The sequence below is a fragment of the Pipra filicauda genome, unplaced genomic scaffold (assembly GCF_003945595.2).
Source record: "Pipra filicauda isolate LSUMZ 115617 unplaced genomic scaffold, ASM394559v2 scaffold56_size3634133_pilon, whole genome shotgun sequence".
Taxonomy (NCBI): Eukaryota; Metazoa; Chordata; class Aves; order Passeriformes; family Pipridae; genus Pipra; species Pipra filicauda.
This window is the reverse complement of record NW_024104720.1, coordinates 815,891-842,595: the sequence shown is the minus strand read 5'-3', so window position 1 is coordinate 842,595 and position 26,705 is coordinate 815,891. Positions and strand designations below refer to the sequence as shown.

Sequence of the window (26,705 nt, the reverse complement as noted above, 5' to 3'; positions counted from 1 at the left end):
CCCTTCCCTTTCCCTTCCTTTTCCGGGTACGGCGGCCGCCACGCGCCGCTCGGGAGCTTCTCCAACGGCGGAGAGGGGCGGGAGTCACGTGGGGGTGGCGGAGCTGTGGCTTCCACACCGGCTGGAGCCGCCCCGAGGGTCTCACCGCCCCCCTCCCCCCCGTCCGAGTGCTGCCGGTGCCCTGTGGGAGCTGCTCCAGGGCTCTGTACGGGGCTACAGGGCCAGCCCAGGAGGAACCGTGCGGGCTGGGGGAGGGCAGAGCGGGCGAGAGAGCCCAGGAGGAACCGTGCGGGCTGGGGGAGGGCAAGGCGGGAGAGAGTCAGCAGCGCGGAGGAGGTGGCCCAGGAGGAAGACTGAGTCCCGAGAGGGTCTTTATTTACGAAAGCACTGAAATTTGGGTTTGGTGGTGTTTGGAAGATGGCGGTTCCGTGCGAGGTGTGAAGTGCTCCCCAAAGAGTTGAGAGTCAGAGAGGTTCCTCCCAGAAAATACGAGTTGTTCTGGGCTGGAATCGGCGGTTTGGATGATGGTGCTGGGTGTGGTAGCATCCCTTGGAGGGATGCTTGGAAAGGGCTTTGTACGAGGACTCCTAGTCTCAAAGAGTACGTGTGCAGGCAAGCAAGGGCTGGAAGTGGGCTGACTGGTTGTAAACAAGGGGTGCGGGTAAATGGCAGGCGATGTCGGGTTTTGTTGGCATCCACGAGGCCATGGCGGTGAACACTCTTTGGTCGAACTGCCATTGTAACTAACGATCTGGCAGAAGAAAACTGTGCTCTGCTCACGAGTCGAGAAAGACACTGTAAGAAAGGAATGAGGTCACCTCGGAGAAAGGCTTGAAACTTGCTAAAAACATGTTGCTTTCTTCTGAACAGGCATACTCAGTTTTTCAAACGTTGCTTTGCTGTACCGCTTTTCTTACCTCGTCATGAGCCCTTCACCACTGTGTATTCCTGGCATAGGCTCTCTTACATTTCCTCTTTACTCCTCTACCATTTCCAGAGTTTTACATTCTACCATCATATGATTAATATTGCTAGTAAAGTGGGTGCAGTTGTGCTTACCCATCCCATCTGGCTCTGGAATTTGGCTTCTCTTGTGTGATCACTTGCCAAGATTTTTCAGCTTGCTAGAGTGTGAAAGCAACACTGAATCCTGCTGCAGGATCTGGCTTTACCAATGACTCCTAAATGTTATACCAGTGACTTAAACTTAACATCCAAACCATTCTCGGCCATCTTTCTCCTTCTGCTGTCTGCATTCTTGACCTTGCTCACCAGTCAGGAGATGACAGATCTATCTTTTTTATGCCTAATACCTCCAACTCTGACTGAATTAAACCTCTTTGTTTTGTGAGTTCAGCTGACTGAAGGACAGAAGGGAAATATGCGTTGTGAACAACTCCAGAAACAGAGAGCAACATGTCAGAAGGTTATGGATTTGTTCTGTGCGGTCACTTTTGAGGTATTGAAAAAAACTCTGTGTCCCTCAACCTTACTCTTTTTTTCTTTTCCCCTGGGGAAAGAGAGGGAGGCTATAAAATGCAGGAGTGGGTGGCGTTTTTTGTTTAATGCTAATTCATTTACCATGAATACTACTTACTAGATGCCTTAGTAATATTTCAGTAACACAACATTTATGTCTACGATGCTATTGTTAATCATTTGATTGGGGTAAATTATTTTTTTTTAATTTTTTCAAATTACAGCTGCTAAATGATGGAGCCTGTTTTTCTAACCTCTTGAATGCATCCACTGTCTCTGTTTCGTTGTGTAAAATCTGCAGTTTCCTCTAACATCTTGTCAAGGTCATGTACAGACCTAAGTGCTAGAGCTTAGGTCACAGAACTGGTCTTCAGTGCTAAAATGCTCTCTATTTTTTTTGTTGTTGTTGTTTAATTTGAGTAGCTAACACACATCAGGTAGGCGAAAAGAACCCATGCTGGTAAAAACAATTCACCGAAAAAACTTATTTGCAGTAAAACTTGATGTCAGGTCAGTTTTACGGTACCTGAATTATCTCAGTAAGTTTATCTCATGGTAAAATTAAAGCCCTTCAGTCTATTTTTGCCCTTTCTGTTAACCATGTCTTAGTTCAGCCATGAGCTCTGGAGTAGCTGTGATCAGATAAAACAAAGGTCTTGGTGACCCTTGTGGATGGTTTAATGAATGTGTAAAAATCTCTTAACCTGTGGACAAATGGGAAACATTACTTAGAGAGTCAGTGGAGAGCAAACCAGGAAGCAGTTTGATAGCTGTCTTAATTCATCATGGGACTTCATCTTAATGACAGTGTGTAGCTCCAGGCCTCTGTTCCTGAAAGAGTATGTTTGGAATTGAAAAGACCATCTTTGTTGGGATTTTTGGTTATTTTTTTTCCTGTTCAGAAGAGCTTTTCAGGAGGTGACAGCCTTTTCAGCATGGAAAAGAGATGGATGAGGAGGAATAGGATGGAAGTGGAAAAGTTTATGAAATATTACCACCTGCTTAACTGCTCTGACTGGTGTTGCCCAAAAATTTTTTGATTGCTTTGCTGAGTATGTGTCAATGCAAATGCTTTAAAACGTAGTGGTGTGGAACCAGTAAGGAGCGAGCCGGCTGTTCGTGCAGTTCTAGTCTCTTTGCATGACTTTATCACAGCTGTGTTGTATGAGCTCAGCATTACACACTGAGCAGAGGTGATGATAAAGAAGTGAGCAGGGAAGTGGCCCTGAGCATGGTGCTGAGGGCCACTCTTCTGTGTTCCTTCTAAGCTTCTATCCGTAGAATTTTCTTGAGATTTGGAAGGTTTTATATTTCCTTGCCTTTTAACTTTTAATTGAGTACAGCTATGTGATTAGAAATATTAAATGTATGAATGAAAACTCTGAAAGTTAAAAACCAAAAGTTTGTTTTAAACTGCAGAGCTGTTACCATGCAATTCCTGGACCAGTGTAGCCTCATGCAAAACTCCCTTATTTTTCTTTAAAATCTCCAGTAATCCTTTTATTCTATTAACAGCATTCCACAATTGTAAAGAAATCCCCAAATCAGCAATTCCTTCTGTTATTCTTCCAAAAAGTTCCTCTCCCCAATGCCATACCGAACAACTAATTAGCAATTGCATATTTGATGTTATTATATTCTAATTCCTAAAGATATATTTTAATGTAGCAATGTCCTTAGTTTGTGTGTGTGTTCTGTGATGGTTTTTAAAATACTTAAAATTCTGTCTGGAGAAAAATAGTATTACTGGCTATGTCTGCTGAATGGCTGCAGATTTTTAGTAGCCTACAAGGTGAGCTCTGGGGGTTTGGGGGTTTTTTAATTAGCACATGAACAGAGCAATTGTTTCTTAAGTAACAAAATATATATAAATATATGTCTTTCAATAGAGATGCTAACAAGCAGTACCTAAGCCCTTACCTAAGAATCTCCAGGACTTTCTTCTGTACTCCTGTCTCTCTTCAGTGGCTCATTCTCATGTCAACAAATTCTTTTCCAAAGACCTCTCTGAAATAGAGAGGTTTTAACAGAAGAAATAGTTATTTGGAAGCTGCACAGGAGGAGCATTAGATCCTTTTGTGCTGTGCTTAGCTGCACAGACATCCAGGGAAGCACTAACTGCCAGGATGGGGCTTCAACTTGTATCTTATATTTTCTTACAAATCGTGGCTATAGTCACAACATTTCAATTTAGATGTGCTTGCAAATAATTTCTACAGAATGAGCCCTAAAATGATTAAAAGGGTAAAGAACAGAAATAAAATATGAAAGTTGTGCTGTCTTTCCCTACACAGCATCTTTTGCCTTTAGCTTCATCTATCAGTTATTGATGCCATTGGGAAAACTCCCTAGGGATTTGTGCATGCTATCACAGGCACTTACAAACCAAAAGCTTTGCAGTTTGGGTCTGTTGGGGTTCTTGTGTTCAGTAATTTTGATTGTATTTTGTGTTCATCAATGCTTATGATGTATCTAGAATATCTGTATTGAAAATAATTTGTAAATTTTTCAGCTGGGCTTGATAATGTAACAATAATACAGAAAATTGGTTTATTTCCGCATGATGTGACCAGAGGCTGATTGCCATGAGCACAGAGGAGCGATGACAGGAGGTGAAACTCCAGTGACGAAATCACCGGGAAAACATCAGGGAAGAACACGCTGATCTGGATCTGGGACTGTAAAAGGAGGAGGATGTGCCTCAGGACCAAGTGTGAAACTCACCACACAAGTTAATGGAAGAGGCTCTCTGGGTTACTACAGATACCACATCATCCTGAGAGGGACATTGTCCTTGCATCCCATAATGACTTCAGAAATCCTTGGGATTGTGCAAGACTTATTATAAAACATTAAGGAGAAGGACCAAGGTAGGGAAAAGGAGGATCAAGGTGTTTTGAGGAGGGACAAATGTGAGAAGATAAGGAAGAGGTAGCAATAAGGGCCAGTTGTAAGGCCGCTGGTAAGTACCTGATCAGAGCTGCTTTTCCAGCATTGTTGCTGAACTTCATTTGCAACTGTTTTCATGGATGAGAGTCTGTCTGTCAGTGGATGGACAGCTAAGTACCAGTGAACGGAGAGGGGACCAGTGGTCACAGGGGCCCATGCTTCTGTGATACCAGCAGCTGCAAAGACTGGAGTGTCTGTAGGGCTGAGTGCCAGCAACTGGACAGATGCCCAGTCATAGATATCCGTTTGTCTGGAGTGGCAGCAGCTGGAAAGACTGGAGTACATGTGTCTTGTGAGGATCTGTACATCACTGTGTGTAATTACTAAAGAGCATGAAGCTGGGCTAGCAGGCTAGTAAGATAAGCTTGGGAGCCAAGTACTGGAGATACCAGAGAACCCTGGGTGTGGTCTATGGGAGGGACTAGGAGCTCCAGGCCAGCTGTGGGAAGGACCCATGGGGTCAGGGGACCAGCTGTAAGAGAGCCTGTTAGCACGTACCTCTGTACATGAGGCGACTGTCAGATCAGGGGATTCAGGGACTGGGTATAGATTGAGTAAGACCAGTTACCAGAGAGAGTCAGAGGGTGTGTGTCACATGCTCCCGGGGGTTTGGGACCCAGCAACCCATGTGGACGTGCAGGCCTTAGGGGCTTTTATGTCCAGGTGCCAGACACTGGAGACACCAGAAGATCCAGCAGTCAGTTACTGGACAGATGGAGTGTCTATGAACAGCCACTGGAGTATTGTATGGAGTGTGTGTTCCTTGCTCGCAGGCCTTCATCCTAATCAGCCAGACAGGGGAACAGTATTGTGGATGTTGGTGCTGTTGGTGGTTGTGCCAGGGCTATGTTTTTTGTCTGTGTATCTGTGTGGATGGCTGCGTGTGCATGTGTGTACTCTACACTTCCACCTATTGAGAAAACATGCTCAGCCCCACTATTGGCATCCTGGCCTCTACTGGGCAACAAGCTTTGGTAACCTCTAATAACTATTGTTGTTTGGGTATTGTAGTGGTATTGGGTCTAGACAGAGAAAGGCTGAGTTTTCAGGAAGGAAAAGAGTGTAAGCAACAGCAAAGTATACTAGAAAAGAATATGGAGAAAATGAGGAGAGAGGGGAGGGAAGAAAGAAGCACTCTAGAGAGACCTATTTAGAATTTTAGAACAATGCACTTTGTTATATAGCAAGGCTATATATATATACATACAACATACACAATACAATCATATGCAATAGTTTTATACGTTCTTGTGGATGCTATTGAATGAAAGATGCTGAAGGAGGAGAAAAACAGCATTTATTCATGCATGGCATGCTTTTAAGTACTATAAGTTATTATTTATCTTCACAGGAGACTTTACAACATAATTACAAGGTATCCCAGGATGGAAATTCTGTTCCTTTGTGCCACTGGAATATAATAGTCAAAGTGTCTGAGTACAGTTTATCATCTGGAGCTTAGAGCTTTTATTCTAAAAGTTGTCAAAGCTGCATCATAGAACATGCATGTTTTATGTATGTCTAAAACACAGGGGTAGCAATTCTTTCATCAGCAAGTTTCTGCTTAATTAGAAAAAGTTATATTTAAAAAACACAGAAGCAATAGCTTCCTCATTTGTTTGTTCCTTTTTTCCATGTTTGATTGCATAAATAGAAGCCTGAATCTCAAGTGCCCTGACTCAATCAGCAGAGGCAGGCTGCAAATCTTACTGGGATAGCACTGGGCTTTTTGACACTCATTGCCTTCACTTCTGTACTTGAGCCAACAATGCAACATTCACTTACGACAAGAAAATTCATGGTGAAGAATGATGTTCACGGTAGCAGCATATTCTCTGCAATTTTAGGTACAGTGTCTTGTAAAAGGAATGTTGCACCAGGATGACCTCTGCTGCAGCTCTTTTATTTGGGCTGAACGTGGGACTGGATTGATGGCCGGCCACCTTTCCCTTTGACACAGCCTGCTCCTTTTTTGCACCCTGATTTGCTTTGTCCTAACAGAAGAATGATGCCACTTTGGTTTGTGTATTTGGAAAATGGATTGTAATAATGGAAGCCATAGCTGTTTAATGAACTGTTGGAATAAAGTTTTGGAATTCAGATTGCTTTGGAAAACTAGGACTGTTAAAAGCTGGATTCAAAAAGCACCTATGAGCACAGCAGTTTTAGCTGTATTTTAGATTCTCTGCTGGATACAGAAGATAATTGGAAGGCATGCATTTGGGGAGTTGTCTTTCTAAACACGAGTTTAAAATCAAAGTTTTCAAAGCCAAATGTCTTTGAAATTACTGAAGCTAATGAATACTTAGCATCTCAGAATACAAGCCTGCTTGTTTACATTCTTCAGTCTGGATCTAGCATTCCCATGCTATTTTAAAAGCCTGTCTTTAATGAATAATGTAAGTTTAAATTCTGATCAGTAAAGCTTTAGTGGCTGCCATTAAGGTAATATTTGAAGTAAACCTGTTCTGACACAAAGCCTGGATCACAGATGGAGACATTAACTGGAAAATCTATACCTTAAAAGTATTGCTGTATTTCTGTTTGGCACTTTCTGGAAAGAAATAGCAGCGTGTGTGTTGGGTAGGTCTTGGGACATGCCACAGTTGCTTGTTTACATTCTGCAGAATAGATTGTGTGTTGTAGTAACTGTACATAAGTAGACAAACTCTAAAACTGCATGTAGCACTTTTAACACTTTAGATAAGCTACACCTCTGGAACTACTTAGCACATGCAGGTTTCTAAGATATCAAGCAGCCAAGCTCTAACGTTCAGAATTTCTTGTAACATTTCTGTAAGTAGGAGACCTGTTGTTTGTCTCAAAACTTGCCTGTTTTGACAAACTGTTACTCTAATGTCCTCACTTGTGTTAAATTATTGCTGCTTTCAGGTGTGCTTGTTTCAAAACTGTGATACCAAAGTAACCTCATACAGGGGACAGATGCCACAGTAATATTTAGGATTATTGTCATTATGTTTTCTTCTGCCTGGTATTAAATTTGGATGGTATAATATCTCTTGTGAAATAGAACACTAGTAGATAACTTGAAAACCAGGCACTGCCAGTTTTTTTTTTTCCTATCGAACTAATTTCCTTTGAACCTGAAGCAGCATCCATCAGATCTTGTCAGCAGCACAACGAGGCAGGACTGTATATTGTCAGTGGAATACCAATTAGCCTTTAATTTTACCACACGTCCAATCAAAAGAGCTATTGCTTTCACATGATGGCAGAAGGTCATTAAAACAAATGATCTTGCTGCCAGACAATGACAACAAAACCACAGCTCAGTAAGTAGTGTATCTGTTATTGAGCACTGACAGCACACTCAGTGCTGTGCTGCACTCATTTTTTCATTCTGAGTTGTTGCTGGTGATCTGATGGCCTGAGAGCTATAGCTAAAACATTGTCTCCTAACCTAACCTGTTAAGATACAATATTATTTGCTCAGACACACGAGTACACAGTTACTTTTGATGTCATAGCTGTCAAATTCTGTAGCTCTTCCTTTGCTTTCAGCTGTGCTTGCAGTTTTAATTTTTAGTAGTCTTCTCCAGAAGAAATAGCAGCCTGTCCTTTAGTACCCTGAGTGGTGGTTCTTCAACCCTGGCGAAGTAAGTGCTGATGCATTACTTAAGATGTTACAGTTTGTCTGGGTTCAGTCATCAGGATTCTCTGAAGTGTTTCACTTCATATTCTGCTGTGAACCATGGCTGGTTCAATGCTCTCTTCTGTTTGGGACATGAAAGAATTTCCAGATTCTAACTTTCTCATATTTCTTATCCTACTCAGTTTTAAACTTTCTTCTTGTAAGACAGTTGCCTGTTTTCCATCCTTCATCTTGAGAGCAAACTACTCCACAAAATTCCAAAGTAATGCAGTTACTACTGTATAATTGAAAGGTGCTATTCACAGATCTCAGTCAATCACACAAAGCGTTAACATGTGTTAATGTTTTTACATTCAAAAATGACATTCAAAAAACTCTATGTACTGGTAATAGATACTAATTCCCTTACCATTTATGCTTTTAAGATATCTGTGCAAAAGTAAAATAGAGAAACAAAATTGGAAATAGAGTATGAGTGACAACAAAAGAAAATCCTACTCTATATGTAAGAATTTCAGTTCAAGTCTGCAATTTTTTTCTGTGCTGAGTTTTTCCACTGATTTTGCTCAACAATACCATCAACACTGAGAACTCCTGCAGAGATGCTGCACTGGTAGCAATCAGGAAAAAATATTTTTATACTTGTTGCACAATAATCTAGACACCCAGTTTGTGATTTTTTTTTTCTGACTAACAGCTTCTTAAAAAGGAAAAATTTGCACTGATGGCAAATGGTCCTGTGAGAGGCCCTTGACCTGTCTGTAAATCAGGTTGCAAGTGAGCATCCAGAAAATGAGTATTGTGTAATCATTAACCCAATGACCACATCTCTTCCCCCCCTCCTCCACAACTGAGGAAAGCTTATTTTTTTCAGTGTCACCAGAATGTTCTTAACGGTGAAGAAAAAAAGTGATGTAGCTGTTACCCAAGTCAGTTATAGTCTCCAAGCCTCCTGATAGTAAGCAGATCTCTTCATAAGTGGTGTCCTGAGAAAGTATGATGCCTCCTGTCTGCTTCATTCACCAAATGCAGAGATCAGATATTTGGATTAGAGAACTACAGATACATGAAAACCATTGCCTGTACTGTCTGTGGCAACCAGTCCTGGGTGGGTGTCCTGACTTGATGGAATGGGAATGTATGCTAATTGAGTGCAGCACAGCTCTAGTAAGTCTGATTTTTCACTGAGGTGTATTCTAAAAGCTTTAGCTGAAGCCATTGGCACAATGCCCAAGAATTACCCTGGACTGACTTTTACAAGGTGGTGAAAGGATGGAGCAAAAGTGAGACCTGAAGTGTGAGAAATCCTGTCTTCCAAGGAGAATGTTTTAACTAACAGTGTAGTTGTGGGAAACAAAGAAAAATATTTTTCCATTACCTAGTTTCTCACACTGCCACCTCAAATGTGATGGATCAGAAAAGCCTTCAAGTATTCTTTGTGCTCTGTCTCATAAGCAGTTATGGCTTAAATCCTAAAGAGAGGAATGGAGACATATAAGAATTTACATTAAATATGTGTATTTGGTATAAAAAACTTAATATCTACCTGTTGTGAATTCATGCCTCCATATTGAACTTTGTTTTCTTATGGTTATTTTAAACCCCTAAAGTACTGCTTATTAAATGTCTTTAGAAATTAATATCACTGTTCATGTCTTTAAAATACATTTCTAGTGCTTTCACTTCAAAAAAAATTTGATTCACATACACTTTAGTATTTCAGAAATGAGCATGGAAAAGAGAAGGCCAAAGATCACTAATCATAATTATTAAAAAACAGTAACCCAAATGCTGAAAGCAAGCCTGAGTGACTGAAAGTCTCCACTCTTTTAAGATTAAAATAATAAAATTTGCCTTCTGATCTTAGTGATTCAGCAATCTCTGCCTTCAGAGATTTTTTGGCAAACATAAGCCCAGAAAATCAAAACAGACTTTTTCAAATATCTCAAAATGTTGAATGCCAGATATTTCTGGACCATATTTCACACTTAATCATGTATTTCTGGACTCACAATAAAACCTCCACACTTGCTAGCACTTCAGTCAGCAGCCAGAGAAGGCTCCTGTAGAAAGATACAAAATGCAAAAGGATCTAATAATGCTTTTAGAGCAATGTTTGCTCCATTATTTTCTACAGATGCTTCCTTCATTGACTTGTCCTGGGACCTGCATGTGCTGGTCTTCCTTTCTACCTACTTCATGCTCCTTGTACAAAAATGGTGTGATTTTTGGGGTTGTCCCATTGAAGGCCAAGAGCTGGACTTCAATGATCCTTGTGGATTCCTTCCAATTTAGGATATTCCATGGTTCTATATTTCTTCATCTGAGTCTTTCTAATGAAGTTTTACATAGCTGTAAACAAAATATTCCTTGCACAGGCAACTGCCCTTTTTAGGAGACGAGAAGGAAAGATGAAGCTTTAGATACTTGAAAACAAGTTGAAAACAAGTACCAAAATACTGCATTGCACTTGCAGCTGCCTCTTTGGGTGTTGGAATCAGCTGCTGGAACTGATGGAGAGGGCTTTAAACTAGAATTGATGAGGGAAGGGGCTACCGACACCATTGGGTTGGCATGGCATCACCTGAGTGTGGTAAGTGCTCATGGAAATATTTGCATTTGGTGGATTGAGTCTCCTTTATCAAAGGACATCCTTAGGATAACGGAGAGGTCCAGCAACATAAAATGTAATGCTGAAGAAAAGTCACATTGGTGATGGTTAATTAGTTTGTGGGCAGCTTTGCAAAGCATGGCTACAGTGTTGTACAGATGGCAGGTACAAACAAGCTCTCTACTTTCTGATTAAACAGCCCATGAGGCTGTTCTAGCCCAAAAGCCAGAGAACCCGTTAGCAAGACATCAAGTCAGAACTTGTCTCTCCAGTGTTCTTGAAGAGCTTATTAGGTCAGATTTGGTGCCAGATACTAATGCAGTCACATGTATGTCAGCAAAACAGGGGCAGGGTTATACAAAGATTAAAAAGAAACTTCTTTATGGACAGTCCATTAAATTTACTATAAAGTATCCGTAGTAGGTTTGTGAGCTGAAGCAATTTGAAGTCAAATATGTAAGTAAGCTGATATATATACATAACATACATACATACATATGTACATACATATACATATATATATATATATATATATATAAAATGTGTTGCTTGGGATGGTTTGGTTATGTATGAGTCAAGTTGACAGTATTCTCTTGACTGTGGATAAAAACTTCCTGTGAGCAGCAAGGGGTTAACCACTGAGTCATTATTACTGGAAATGTGTTCCAGCACCAAAATAATGGAGGCCCTAGTGTTTGATTTTGTGCTTCCTGGCAGAAAAAAATTCATCTTGTGCCTTAGTCAAGAATCAAACTAAGGGGTAGGGAAAGGTGATGGTAATAATGTCACAGAACTTGTCAAAAACTTGTTGCTTGCTGAGTATTCAGAGAGATGGATCAGACCATTTATTTAGCATAAAATAAAGAAGCGGATAATCTGAGATAAACCTAACTTCTGAAGTCTGATAGTATTCCCAGGCCCTACGCAACTTCGTTCTGCAGGCTTTTGATCAAGTCTTTTGTAAATGGGCATATGTTTCCTTAACTTTTTCTCCATGGTAAACACTCAGTTACCTGAGGTGTTTGGTTGCCTACTCGCATAACAGCAGGTTCTGGGCATTAGTCTTTCTTACATTTACTAAAATAAAGTAATATACGACAGTGTTACCAAATGGAAGAGGGAGAAAACTCTGTTGCCAATAGCATAATGGCAATCAAATTGAATTTTAGAATATAGTATTATTTATGGAATACCTTAGCTTTCCAAATTCCACTGTAAATAACATTGTTACTAATTAAGTCATACAGTAAGATGTTAATTTTCACTTTTATATGATGATAATTTTGTTCCTGAATGCATACACTACAAGTCCATTTAGGATAGATATTGTTCATTTGAAGCTGAGGCACAATGTTGGGACGGATTCTCAATAATTATTGTTCTATATATATGTGCTATTCATTCTAATTATGGACAGCTGAAAATGCAGCTGCAAAATCATAATTTTCAGTAAACTGTCAGTACTCATTACTGGCAAGGTCTTTTAATTTTTAGAATACAGTATTTTAAGCTCTCTATATTCCTTGTGTCTCTGCGCAGATGTTTTGAACATTATTTTCAAAAACTAAATTTTACAGACTCTGGACACAATATTTTTATGTTTAGGGTCTTTTTGTGGAAAAATAATAATTTTTGAATTAAGTAGATGCTTATAGGAATCTGTATACAAACATTTTAACAAGGCAAAAGCTTATAATTAGGAACTGATAAGCAGAGACTTTAAACAACTCTACCATCTTCCTTGAAAATAGATTAATAGCAAGCAAAAGTCACTAGGTTTGAAAGCTTTAAAAATGGTAAAAGGGTAATGAATTCTTCAGACTTGAAGGTTTGTCTCTGAACAATGGGGAAAAAAGACATATTATGTACTGAAGAGAAAAAAAAATGCTGCTGCCAATCTTTAATATTTTGGATACTGTAATCTTGCAGAAGCTTTAGTAGCTCTCCATTGCCAACATCTAAAATTCCATTTTCTTTTTCTTACAAATAAATCTGCTAAAAGGAGTTTATCTGTGGTGCCTTTAACCACATTTGCAGTAATTATTTTGACTGAAAGTTTCTTCTCTGCAATCATAGAAAAAACATGGCTAACAACTTTTTCTCCTAGAAACATCATTCCCTTTGCTACTGTTACAACTGTGTCATTTATGATGTTGCTATGTAGAAACTCTGATGGTTTTAACACTTCATACTCTAAAAGGGACAAAGCAACATCCTTTTCCTTTCAATCTTTTTTGCTCCCAAGAGAGTTTTACTGTCATACAGTGTGTGTTGATCCAAATCTGCAATTCTCAGTTCTGTGGGCATTTTCTATCTGCATATTTTTATATAAATTGCAGGTTTTGTGTTTTATAAATGGCATGGTTTACTGTTTCCTTTGAAACATAGCCTGTCTTCTCAAAGCTCTTTTCTCAAGCCTAAAATCCACCGATTTAAATGAGCAATTGTTTATATTTTCCTCAATTTTATATAATTAAAAATAGGGTTAGGAGCCACAAGAAGAATGGTCTTCATTAATAAAGGTCATTTCAAACTGTAAAATTCACAAGATCAATTACACAGTGCATATAAGGCTACACCTGTGTTCAGTTCTGGTCCCCACAATTCAAGATGCATGTGGACTGACAGGAGAGAGTCTAAAAGACCATGAAGATGATCAAGGGGCTGGAGAACCTGACCTGTGAGGAAACACTGGAGTTAGTCACTCCCTGGAGACGACAGGGCTCAGAGGGATCTCATCACAGTACTCCAGTACTTAAAGGGTGGCTACAAAGAGAATATCCTTTTTTTTAGAAAAAGAAAAATTCTGACCTGTCAGAATTTGGTGCCTTATCAAACTAAATGTAAGCATAGCATTTTCAGTCTTCAATATAAATAGCTTTTTAGAACCATATATTAAAAATTTGCAATATTTTTATTTGAAAAGTAATTGCTTGACATAATTATTTCCTTACTGTATAGGCATTGTGATAGAATGAGTAGCAGCCTCTAGTGCAGTTTGTCTACTGCTTTCTGTAATAAAATAAAATGGTTATAACTTTTAACAGCTCCAATTCCATTATGATTAGCTGCATATTTTGAAAGCTTGGCAGGAAAGAGTCTTTGGGCTAGAAAGGTGCTTTTTACTGCCATTATAAAAATTCCTATAGCATTGGCAGAATTTCAAATTGTCAGCAGCCATAATTTTTTTCTATGTTCTGTATATTGTATGGATCAGAGTTTTTCACTTCCTGCCAAAACCCTTGACATCTGAGAGCACTTTGTGCATATCACAGAGGTATCCTAAATCGTAATTTCATGCAGAATTCAAAGTCTGAATGGATTGTGAACCACATGAATCTTTTCCTGTTTAGAAAGTCTGTGAGGAAGAGGAACTGATCAAGTAATGAATTGATTCTGTACCTTAATTTTTTGTCTTCAGAATGATCTGTACACTTTGCTCTGCCTATTAATAAAAATGCCTCTTGCTTCACAAAGAATATGCACAAGCTTGAGGAAGAAGACATCTAGGACAGGCACACCAGCTACCTGTGAAGTTACACAAGGAAAGCACTACATAAAGTTTCTTTGTCGTTTAACCCAGTAAAATAAGACTGGCCAAGTATAAACAACCCTTTAAAAAAGGAGAAAAAACAAAGCCAATCTGGCATGGCTTGGAAACCTCTTTGTGGATATAATAACTAATCATTGTGGGACTCCATCAGAATATCTAATGATTTAATCTCCCATCTTAAACTAATGACATCAGAAACCTCTTCAGATCTCCAAGTTTATATTCCACTCGTATTTATTTTTCTTACCAAAAGGCCACGTTTGCTGATAGGAAAAAATTAAAAAAAAAAAAAATTAGGAGAGAGATAGCAGGCTATTATGAATCAATCTGACATTTAGACAAATCTGAGTTACGCCAGTCAGTGCATGCATCACAGCCAAAAATTTCTAGCTGATAGCATTACACAGTTTTGGACAATAAACTTGCAATAACTTGAATATTGAGTGGATTTCCTGAGTGGTAGGATTTGATTTTTCATAATCATCATAATAGTGTCAAAAAACTGTAGAGATGTCATCGCAGCAGGGGCTCATTGCATGTACTGATGTATTTAACGTGTAGGATTACTGTAAAGTAACTGAAGCTGGCTGGCAAGAAGTCGGTGAGGGAGCTCTGCAGAGTAACTGATGTGAGTACAGCAGCCCAGGCTTGTAACTAGGGTTAAAAACACTTGCAGGCAGATCCCACTGCCCGTTTCTGGCAGGACCACTGCCAGTTTAGTGGTAAGTGCAAGGTGCAGCATTCTTCAGAAAAACACTTCTGTACTTAATAAATCCTCTGAAATTCGTTGTGCTGCTTTACATAAGATGACAAGATGCATGCAGTTTTCCTTTATATATATTTGTATTTTAAATCAATGATTCCTACAAAAGTTACAAAGGAAGTGTTAGCATTTGGACTGACTGCAAGGCAATCAAATGTCTGGCTGCTAGTTACCAGTCCAGTAGCTCTGAAGTACTATAGTACAGAAACAAATATCATAAATGTAGTAAATGTAATTCTGGGAGACAGGACTGCTAAAACAGTGACTTAGATAATTTAAAATATAAGATGAATTTGTTCAGCATTTTGAGTCCCAGAAGCAGCAAGTACATTACAGAACAGCAAAAGATCACAAGAGTTATGTGAAATGTAAGCAGATAAAAAAGCCGTTTGTCATTATATTGGTAATGATATTAGAATGCTTAGAACATTGTTCATATCTAAATTAACAATTTTCAAACTGAAGCAATTTTAAACTAGCCTAAACCCTTACTTAAGCAGATACATTGTGTCACAAAAGCTGCACAAGTTTTTAGAAGTTAATGAACTAAAACCAGTTTATAACCAGTTATAAAAATTCTTAACTCTTGGCCAAATACTCCTCATTTGAGGAATCCTTTCTTGCTCCTATCAATTAAATTTATTATTTACAAAGACATTTCCAAAAATCTGTAGCTTGTCTTCTACACTGGTGCTTTTTTATCTGATACATTAAACACATTTTTCTTCTCTGAGGTCACTAAATAATTTTCAACTTTATTTAACTGAAGTTTATAATTCTCATTTAGAACTCTGGCCTACAGGGTTGATTATGGATCAGTTGCCAGTTACTTTTAGACATAGAGAGATTGAGAGAGGTGCAGTTAGTTATTTTTCGAAGGGTTCAAGCAAGCACACAATTTATAGAGTCCAATGGGACTAAAGCACATAACACAGTGAGGTGCATTTGAAAGTCCAGATATGTCCTTCTCTACTTCTTTAGGGTGAGAATTTCAAAAACATTGATGTGCTGAATGGAAATGTCAACTGACATCTCTTTGCCTTGACTATGTGGGAGATGGTATTGGTCTCCAGACAGCTTGTGACAAAATAATGCTTCTCCAGAAACTCAGTGCTGCTTCTCATAGAAGAGCAAGTTGTATGCTTGTCCATTCTTAACTTCTGTGATCTTTTCTGTAATTAACAGATGCTGGTAACAGCTATATTATTTAAAACAAACAAACAAACAAACAAAAAACTAGAAAAATTCAGAATTTCCATGAACATTTTTAGAGACTGATTCTTCACTGTAGTGGGTTGACTGTGGGTGGATGCCAGGTGCCCACCAAAGCTGCTCTTTCACTTCCCTTCTCAGCTGGACAGGGGACACAAAATATAATAAAGGTTCATGAGTTGAGATAAGGACTGGGAGAGATCACTCACAGATTATTGTCACAGGCAAAACAGACTGAGTTTAGGCATATCAATTCCATTTATTAACAACATAATCAAAGCAGGATAATGAGAAGTAAAATAAGTCTTAAAAACACCTTCCCTCCATCCCTCCCTTCTTCTCAGGCTCTACCTTTCCCCCTCAGCAGTGCAGGGAGACAGGAAACAGGGCTTACGGTCAGTTCATCACAAGTTGTTTCTGCTGCTGCTCAGGGAGAGGAGTCTTTTCCCTTCTCTTTGAGGGGTCCCTCCCACGGGAGACAGTTTTCCACAAAATTGTGCAGCAGGAGTCCATTCCACAGGCAATAGTTTTTCATGAACTGCTCCAACATGAGTCACTCTTCCACAAAGTGACCCTCCATGGGTTGCAGGGGTACAGCCTGTCTCACCATGGTCTTCATCATGATCTGCTGAAGCACCAGCTGGCACCTGGAGCACCTCCTCCCCCTCCCGAACTCACTTCGGTGTCTGCAGTTGTCCCTCTCACATATTCTCACTCTGCTCTTCTCTAGACGCAGTCACAGAGCCACAGAATATTCAGAGTTGGAAGGGACCCATAAGGATCAAAATTACTTCTGCACAACAACTTTTTTCTCTTCTTAAATATGTTATGACAGAGCTGTTACTATCATTCCTGATGGGCTTGGCCTTGGCCAGCAGTGAGTCCATCTTGGAGCCAGCTGGCATTACCTCTGCCATACATGGGGGAAGCTTCTGGCAGCTTCTCACAGAAACCACCTCTGTAGCCCCCCCACTACCAAAACCCGGCCACACAAACCCAATATATTCACCCATTTGATCTTCTCAAAGACTTATGAAAGATATTCTAATAATTAAGTTTATTTTCCAGATATTTTGCTTAAATAGCCATCAATTTCTCTTTGCCAGTAGTGTATCAGCACAGCCTTTGTAGCAGTTTTGATAACTAAGATACAGCTAGACAAATAGAAACTTATTCATCTTTTGATTTATGGGGTTTGCAGGCTGTATGTATTTGTATTTTTAAAATATGCTTTTTAAAATTAATTCATATAGGGAAATGAGGAAGCGATATTGTCCTTCAGTATCTACAGACGTCATTTTCTCCACATTAGTCAAGGTTTAATTATAGTAGTGAAGATTTTTCTTCCTACACATAAGATAGTACACATTTTATTAGATCTTATTATTTGGAAATGTCTCTTGATATTCAGCATTTATCATAATTTAACTAACTTTATCTCATCCACTAAATTAAAAATCCAGTTGACTTTTTCCTAATTTTGTTGTTGATTCAGTTTTCAGAGCTTGATGCATTAAAGATCATTCATCTCTTATTTTTCTCTTTAATGTAAAAGTTAAGTAGACATTTGATTGACTACCTCTGTTTAGCTTTGACTGAAACTAAAAAAATAAGAGACCAAGGAGCCCTTACAGCGTTGAAGTCTGAACTTCCCAGATAACAGAAAAGGATAAGTTATTTCTCTCTGAAATCTAAGGATTAGTTGCTTCAGTGAACTGTTTTCAAAAGCTAGTTTCTGAAATGTAACTCAAGGAGAAGTATAAATTATTCTCCCTTTTGACATTCTCAAAAGGTTACGTTGGAAAAGAAACTGCGCCTGAGGTTCTGGTAAATGGCGGGGAAAGACACAGACTGAAATAGGAATGTTGGTTTTAGTCAGTACAAGTTTTAGGTTTTGTGGGGCTTTCCATAAGAAAACGCTAACTATTCAGAAACATGTCGATTTGATTAAACCTGGATTGTGAAGGAGGAAAGATTAAGTAATCATTTAGCATTTGTACAGTGACAGTGGAGACAGGACATAATCATACAGCAATTGTACATGAAGTAATTTTAAGAAAAAAGAATAATTCATTTCAGTGTTACATGGGCAAAACCTGTACAAGTAGAATAAAGTCTGAGCAGGTGACACAGATCTTACAGCCTACATTCTGCATAGTTCTCAGTGCTTATGAATGTTTACATACCTGACTCTAGTTTAACACCAGCCACTCCCTGCTTTCATAGAAAATAAGTCTTCTAAATATAAATTCAAAGCATAAGTACTCTTGTGAGTCTGATTCTGCACTTCCCTCTATATTCAAATATCTGTAAAATCAACATTGTCTGACTCGGTTTGATTTCGTCTCAATAAGACACAATGATTACAAGTTTCTGTTGTGGAATGGTGATAATCGGTTGAAGGAATTTCTCAAAGATTAAAGACTAGAAGGGATATCTTCAAATAACCTTACTAGTAAATTGGAATATAGTTTGGGGAGAACAGAGAAAATGTAGAAGTAAGAGATTTTAAGCAGTGCAGGAAAAGGACTGCTTGGGCTATCGCAATAGAATACTGAGAAGATGTATTCAGAAAAGTCAAATAAAAACTGATGTTAATTCAGTAATTCTTTCTTGCATGTGAGTAATTTTCTACATTTCTTGCTTGAATTCAGCATTGCCACTGATGGTTTGTTCAAGCACTTTTTTTTGGCTGAATTTTGCTCAACAATATTGTTCATAGAAGCCAGAAAGAGTGCCTGAGAGTATAAGCCATTCACAAATAAACAGAAACTAAATTATTTTTTCTGTTGGTGTTAAAAATAAAGTCCTCTTGATTGTTTTCAGTGGTAGTTCTGCTTTTGTTTTTAAATATGTCATGGGGGTTTTGTGCCTTATGTGTTGAATCTCAGGTGATATCTATCTGATATTTAAAACAAGGAAAATAATCTTAAATTGCATTTATGATTCTAGAATTTCTTTTATTCTTCACCACTACCAGAAAAAAAATGTTTATTTATTTACTATGACTGCAGTATTGCCTGTATTATATATACTCAGCTGATACTTAATTTCTTATTTTTTCTTTTCATCATATCTGTGTATAAGTCAGCAGTGTTAAGTTTACAGTCAAGTTTTATTTTAGTGCTCCCATGTTTTATAAGATGCTGGTTCATTTGGTAAGGTACCTCATCTGTATACATGCTGTATTGTTTTTAATGCAATCAAATTGCAGATCTGTTGCTCTAAGTTTCAGTTGTATTGGATTCACTGTAGCCTAAACTATCCACCCTAATTATTTAGAGACCCTGTGGTGGTTTGAAACTCCCAAGAATCTAAGTTCAAGCCCTCCTCCCACAGTTTGCCCCTGTGAGAGGGTTTGGTGATGGTATGGACTTGATGTCTTTTTCACCTCATGTGGAGAGTTTTCAGACAAAACACAACCATTCGTTATTGGGGGAAGGGGAAAATATTTACAAAGGTTTATTTACACACACATATATATATTTACATTTAATTAAATTCCTCTTTTCCTTCAATAAAAGTCTAAGAAGAAAAGAGAAAAGTCTTTCTGTCGCTCCTCAGGCCACAGTTCCTTCATTTCAGTTTTTTGGGGTACTGGTTAGTGTCCTTCATTTTCCTGAGGCAGCAGATTTAAGTATGGCAGTCAGGATTTTTGTTCTTACTTTGTGGAAATTCCAACCCCGAGCCCGAGCCTTCAGGGGATTTCCTTGTAGATCTTCACTCCTCTTGGGTTAGAACATTGAAGGCAGCTTTCAGTTCAGTCTTACCAAAGCTCTTCTGCTCTGTCTCAGCTCGCCAGCATGATAGAAGCAGCAGCAGAGGGCACGGCCACCTCCTCCGCATTCCGTCCTGGCTCAGCTCTCAGGACAACTCTGGGTTTTTCAGCTCCTTTCTCTCTCTCTCTCTCTCTCTCTCTCAGAGATTGGATTCTTGGGAGTTTAAAACAACCACAGACCCTTTATGGATATTTATGACCTTGATTATTATAGACATGGGCAGAATTATAAGTATAGAAAAATCATGTAGAATATATAAGATAATAACAGGAAATATGTATCACTCAAATTACACAAAACTTGAAAATGGAAAAGATCAACTTTGAATGTTTGGAAAGTTAATCCTTAAATTTTTCCTTTGGTGTAGGTTGGAATGCACCCAGTAGAAGTTTTTCCACTATTTATTGATGAGAACTATTGTACTATCTGAAAGTTCATAAATCCCATCTACGTTTCATTTTTCATCCTATTATCATAGGACAGTGATGTGGGTTGTCAATTAGAAACATTCAAAGCTGACAAAGAATTGGCTTAAGAAATTTTAAACAAAAATGCATCACCAAACCTTGAGTTATTCTAAACCATTATAGCCCTGGGGTTGCCTGGATATGTACTGCAGCATTTCTAAAGACATTTTTGGCAGCAGGAAAATTGCAGATTACCTTCTGGGCTCCTCCCTGATGTCTCAAAGAAATTATAGGGAGAAAGATCAATTCTTCTGAGGGTGTATGCTAGGCATCCATAAGGTAGCATTATTCAGTAGTACTCTGAAGAAGCAAGTAACAAGCAGTCTACTCCACATGAGCTGTGTGTCCAACAATACTTGAAATCCCACTGTTACCACAGACTGGCTATATGCCCCAGTTATGCATTCACCAGCGTCAGTAAGTTATGTTGTTTAAAAATAACTGAGATGATTTCTGCACCCAGAAATATGGGGAAAATGGATGCCACTACTTTAGGTGGGGTTCGTAAGAACTCCCTGCCTTAACATGAGACTGAGGCTCCACCAAAACACAGAAAGTCATAGCTACCTACAAGCCTCTTTGGAGGCCTCTCCTCTATTCTATGGAGGCTCTTTCCTGCATAATCCATGTTTTTGGTTTTAACGAGGTGGTCAGTAGGAAAAATGTCATCAGAGTTTACTCTTGATGAGCAAGATCTCTTGCTGCAGCTTCCAAAATTGCTTATCACAGAGACTCCTCAGAAATGGAATCAGAAACTTGAAGGGAATCCCAACTGCATGAAAAAATAGCTGTCTCCATTTCTGAATCTCTGTCAAAGCCTATCATTTCATTAAATACAAATTTGTATTAGTTGCAAGTTTTTTTCAAGTGTATCCAGAGAAACTGAAGGAAAGTTTCTTTACCTCAATAAATGTCTCTGTAATAGTACTTTTCCCTTTGCATACATAAAGAAAGAATGGAGCTCTTTCAGCTTCTTTTGCTTTTGACAAACTCTGGTAGGAACCACTCATTTGCATCAGTCCTCTCAAAAACATATGCATCAGGAGCTTCTCATTCTCAGTCAAAGCCAGAGTGTGTTCCACCAGTTAGCCTGTTTTCCCTTAATATTAGCTGATTTCATCTAGGGAACCCAAGGCAAGCTTACTCCACAGTGTCTGCTTGAGAAAGTTGTAGTATTTGTTTCTTTACTCCTTTGCTTTTGCAACTCAGTATTTGTGTCCAAACTTTGCACTCAGAATGCACATATACTGACGCTCAAAAGAGCCAGTTGAACATTGTACATTTAAAGGAAACTTAAATTTTCACTGGAGTTGCATTTCCAACTTTGATTATTGGGTTGCTGTTCTTTTGCCTCTGGTGGCTATTCTAAAATTTCTCCTCTGAGAGGATGTAATGGGTTAGAGCCTGCTACAGATATTTGAGTTTCCTCTGCAGGGTAGGTCAAAATAAATTTTAGGATCCCTTGTTTCTTACATTTTGCGCTATTTTTGAAAGTGAAATAGTTGCATCATAATGTCATGACTTTGCTGATGGACTTTTTATCTTTTTTCTGTACACAGGGATCTCTAGCCCACAGATTAAGTGGAACCATGACCTATATATGTAGGTATAACCAAATAAATGTATCTGCCTAAGCTGACAGATAGTCTGAAACAGCTGCTTTGAGAGGTGAATTGCATCATTCATGACAAGGATCAAAAGCCACTTCTCTAACATCTCCCTTTAAGAGACAGCTGTGCATGTGACCATTTAAACCTAAACACCAAGGAACTAAAGCAAAGAGTCTTTCCTGTTGCAGCCAAGGGGAGAAGAAACAGCTCATTTTCTTTAGAAGTGTAAATAGGAATGCTTTCACATCTTCTTTTCTGGGCAGGAAAGAGGTGTCCTCTGTCAATGTCAAAATCTTTCCTGTGAGTGACATACCAGCTATTTTCATTTTGAGAAATTTGATCATCTACATTTATGCCACATTTCTTAAGATAAATGAAAGTCCAGTTTCTCTAACAGTCAGCCAAAATCACATTGAAATTCCATACATCATTTTCTATTCTAATGTCTCTAAGATTCAGTAGAACGTGTTTAATTTACAAGCGTTACAATTTTTAGAATTGTTAAACTTTGAGCTCAGTTTTCATAATAATATATGAGGATTTTAAGCAGATAAATATTAATACTGATGGGATTAATTCCCTAAGAGCAAGGAAAAAAACCTTCAAGATCTTTCAGAAAATACCTTCTTGCCTTCATAATGCAATTAAATTGTAGTTAAAATTGCATTATACATTGTTAATTAAAGGGAAAACCCATCACTAACATTACCAATTAGCGTTTAAATAATATTAATTTGAAGAAAATACTTGCACTTCAATTTCCTTTAGCTAAACATTACAAACATGATTCTTTCAGGACAGAAAGGAGAGCTGTAGGCACAATCCTCTTCACATGCTGTGATCAGGGTAGGAACCGCTGAGTCACACTCATGGGATATGTTTCTGTCTCTGTTATTAAAAAGGAGCGATGTCCTGAATTCTTTTCACAGTAGCCAAATTTGTTCAAGATTTCTTTAAATTTTGGGGGGTTATTCAAATTTTTGAGGGCTAGAATTTAAACTCTTTGAGGCAGGTATTGCACTCTGCTTAGCGTTTGTACCACAACTACTGTGCCTTGAATTCAGCCAGAATACAAACAGCCTTTGAAACTTGCCCCAGACAAGTAGGCTCAAGTTGAGAGACACATATCATCTTCTACAGGACACCCTGAAAAAGTTCCTTTCGGAAGTTCTCCTTTTTTCTGTATGCATTTGCAAGGATCAACCCAGTGAAAACACCTGCAGCAGCCTCTACAAGGATACCAGCCAGAAGTAGGTGTGTTTTTCTGTCACTTAAAGTTCTGTACTGCTACTGGCCATGGGAATCATCTTCAATATACAGTAGTATTAGCTATGTCTTTAGTGGATTTATGAAACAGCTATTGCCTTGTTTCTGGATCTCATATAGCTTTGTTCTTGGCTTTGTGACTTGCTTAGTGCCATAGGAGTCTAGCTATTTCCTGACTGTAATTAAGTCTGTAATGGAGCTAGGGTGGAGACTAACCCATTAATTTAATGGAACGTTAAGATGAAAACATTGCAAGCCATAGAAGCTGATCAGGGATCAGCAAAGAAAGGCTGGGCTGCATTTACAGCGCTAAGTTGTTTTCATTAGAAATTTCTATTCAAACCAAAATTTTTCATGGAAATTTATAAGATTTGGAGAAATTTTGGTAAGGAAGATTATAAAGCTGTTACATGGAATTTCTGACCTGATGGATAAAAGTTCAGGTGCTCCTCTTCCCTGAGTCAGCCTGGTTATTTTTGTTTCTGCAATTTTTTATCCATATCTGGGTTCAGACCCTGAACTGACAAATTCCACCAGTACTAGTGAGACAGAGGAGGCAACAGCTTATACTGATGTGCTTGCACAGAAAGAAAGAGTGAAATTTCCTGGGGAACCAGACATGAACTAGTACCTCTGTAGCAAACTGATACAGTCTGGTGTGTTGGACTTCTCGCTCAGGCCAGCAGGGCACAGGTGAGCCTTTAGGCTAGAAAGCATGGGCTGTATGCCCTCCCAAATCCTCATATTTGAAATCATGAATGTCTGTCTTATCTATCTATTTCACCTTACTGATATTTACCAGGATTCTTTCCGTTTTCAGAGACTTTTAGCACTTACATCTAGCTGGCAACACAAGGCACGTGTCCCACAGAAGGGGAGGCTGGTGCCCAGGGAGCAGGACCAAACATGCAGCCCAGCACCTGGAAACCCCCAGGCTCAGCTGGTGGCCCCAGGTGTCTTGTGGCAAAGGCAGCGGCCAGCTGTGAGCAAGGTGGGAGTCAGCAGGGCAAGGAAAATTGCTTCTTCCCTCTCCTCAGCCATTTGTGACACCATGACTGAGGGGCTGGCTCCACCCTTTGGGATCCCCACCACAAGACACTAGCCCAGCTGATGGGGCTCCAAGAAGAGTGGAGAAGGGATTTTAGTACCCCTGGAATTGCAGTACCCCGGGGGTTGGTCTTGGGGGCTGTGCCACTGATCATCTGGAAGAGGCAATGGAGTGCTTGATCCTCTAGTTTGCAGATTACACCAAACAGGGGGGACTGAAGCTAAAGTTCAGGTTCCCTTTGGTGACTCAGGCAATACCACAGTGCCCAGAGGCCTCCGAGGCTGCTGTTGGGACTGGCCTCCAACACTGCAGGGACACTCTCAAGCGTCATTGCAAGACTGTGGGGCAGTAGGAGAGGGTTAGTGGTGCAGGGGCAGTTTCTGAGGCCTGGAAAAATGACCAGTGACCCCCACCTTCCAGATGGGCAAAGTAGAGGGATGCAAAGTGTATCTCCACCAGCTGTACTTCACAGTTGACTCAGCTGTTATCAGGAGGATGGATTAAATGACCTTGTGAGGTTCCTTCCAATCTGAATTATTCTATTATCAAATAGCAATCCAATAGACCAGAAGTGTTTTCATAGTATGTCTGGTTGGAAGTCTTGTTTGGAGCTAATAATTCCTATGCAATTCGATACTGTATCCATTTGCTGGTTTTTGACCCCAATTGAGTTTCACTAGTATGATTTATAAAGCAAAAATATGACCCTGTCATTAGATACAGAGAATAAGAAGTGGGGTAAAGAGTTTTAGGGGAAAGATGCTTAATTCAGCATCAGTTTCATTTTGAATTTAGAAGTTTGTCAGATAAAGATGTGAAACTTGGGAGAAGACAAAACTATTGCTAAAGAAGAAAAATCTGTGAGAGCATAATTTTCCAAGAAAGGAAACCTGTGGATGAGAATACTGTATCACAAGCCAGAAAATAAGATGTTGAAAACAGTCATCACTGAAGCTGCACAAATGAAAAAGTGCATGACAGAGGAACTTGAGTTTTCCTAGGTTTATCTTCTATTCCCTTGGACAAATGCAGCAGCAGGACCTTTGCTTGTTATGTTTAGTTTCTCTTTGTTTAAGTGTAAATTAGTCTAGATTAGATTGAGGAATATAGGTTGCCTTGGAGGTCACAGGCTGTGGCATCACTTGGCTTAACTGGGTGGTGGGTGATGTTAAAGCATTGGTTGGAGTTATTGGAGTTTAATCTAAGAATTTGTTCTTGAAATTGTAGAGTCCTGACTAGCCACTACAGTATGAGGAGAATTGACCCAGATCAAGCAAATTATTAAGGAATATATCTTTCTGGAAGATACAATTTGCACCATAAATTGCTTAAAAATGCTAGGTCCTTAAAAAATAAAAAAGGACTCCTAGTTTTTAACTTTTCATTTGTAAAGCAAGGGTAATTTTCCAGAAATAATATATCTTGATAGCCAAGGAAACTAGAAAAATGAAACTTCTGCATATATACTGGATTGAAAGTCTGTGCTGAGGAATAATGTTCTGCAAAAGGGAAAAAAAGAAAGTGCCTAGGAAGCAAATGCATACATTTAGCATAATGTGGTCTACATGTAATCTATATCCTACTCACTTCTTCTCTGAGATTACAGACCTGAAATGTATATTCATAAGCTTTCAGACAGTGCCTAGTACAATGAGGTTACAAAGGTACTTGGTTTCTCTGAGTATTACTGCAATGTAAATTTTCAATTCTACTGAGATAATGATGTGAAAGGACCATTGGATTGAAAAGTCAAATATCAAAAAATCAGAAAAATACTGAACTTGTGCTTTTAAGCCTCCATGTACCAGTTTAACCCTGCAGAGCAAGAAGAGTATGCAGCTTCCTGAGTCCTAGTTTACCATGACCTATAAGGGAAAGTCAGGAGGTCTCATGGCAGAGCCTGTTGAACACTTCAAAGGAGTAGCTGTGCTTTGTGATGGTGAGCACACAGAGACCAGCAATGGGCGTGCCCTTTGTCTAGGGCTTTAAGTGTATGTTGCAATTTAACTGTATGATGCTTGTGTTGGGCTTTCAGCATGTTGCTGTCTCATGCTTCTAAATCAAAATGGCATGTAACGCCAAATATATCAAATAAGCAAACTCCACGTTAAAGGATGTTAAACCTTCGTTGTGTGAAATATATAAAAGAATTTAGTGAGAGACTGTTGGACTCTGAGACCATGAGAGGTCTGGAAATAGTTCAAATGAGGCAATTTCATGCATTATTTATAAATGCATTGTAGCATCTTGATAGCAGAATCTGCCTAGTAATAATACAGTTCTGAGGTATGATGTTGGGGTTTTTTTCATTGCAATGTGTAACACTGTTCTAGAGCACTACATTTTTCAGTAAGT

The 26,705-nt window shown here is 39.0% G+C and overlaps 1 long non-coding RNA gene across 3 annotated transcripts; it reads left to right on the top strand.

Annotated features, from left to right (window-relative positions):
- Positions 1–67: 67 nt before the first annotated feature.
- Positions 68–9,681, top strand: LOC113998279. Of its 3 annotated transcripts, none has more exons than XR_005565894.1 (3): positions 68–797; positions 1,358–1,459; positions 4,053–9,681. It is a non-coding gene; the product is annotated as an uncharacterized LOC113998279 (long non-coding RNA). The 3 variants fall into 3 exon arrangements; XR_003544407.2 differs by having other exon boundaries at positions 70–1,459; positions 4,053–4,441; positions 5,780–9,681; XR_003544406.2 differs by having other exon boundaries at positions 69–1,459.
- The last annotated feature ends 17,024 nt before the right edge of the window (positions 9,682–26,705 follow it).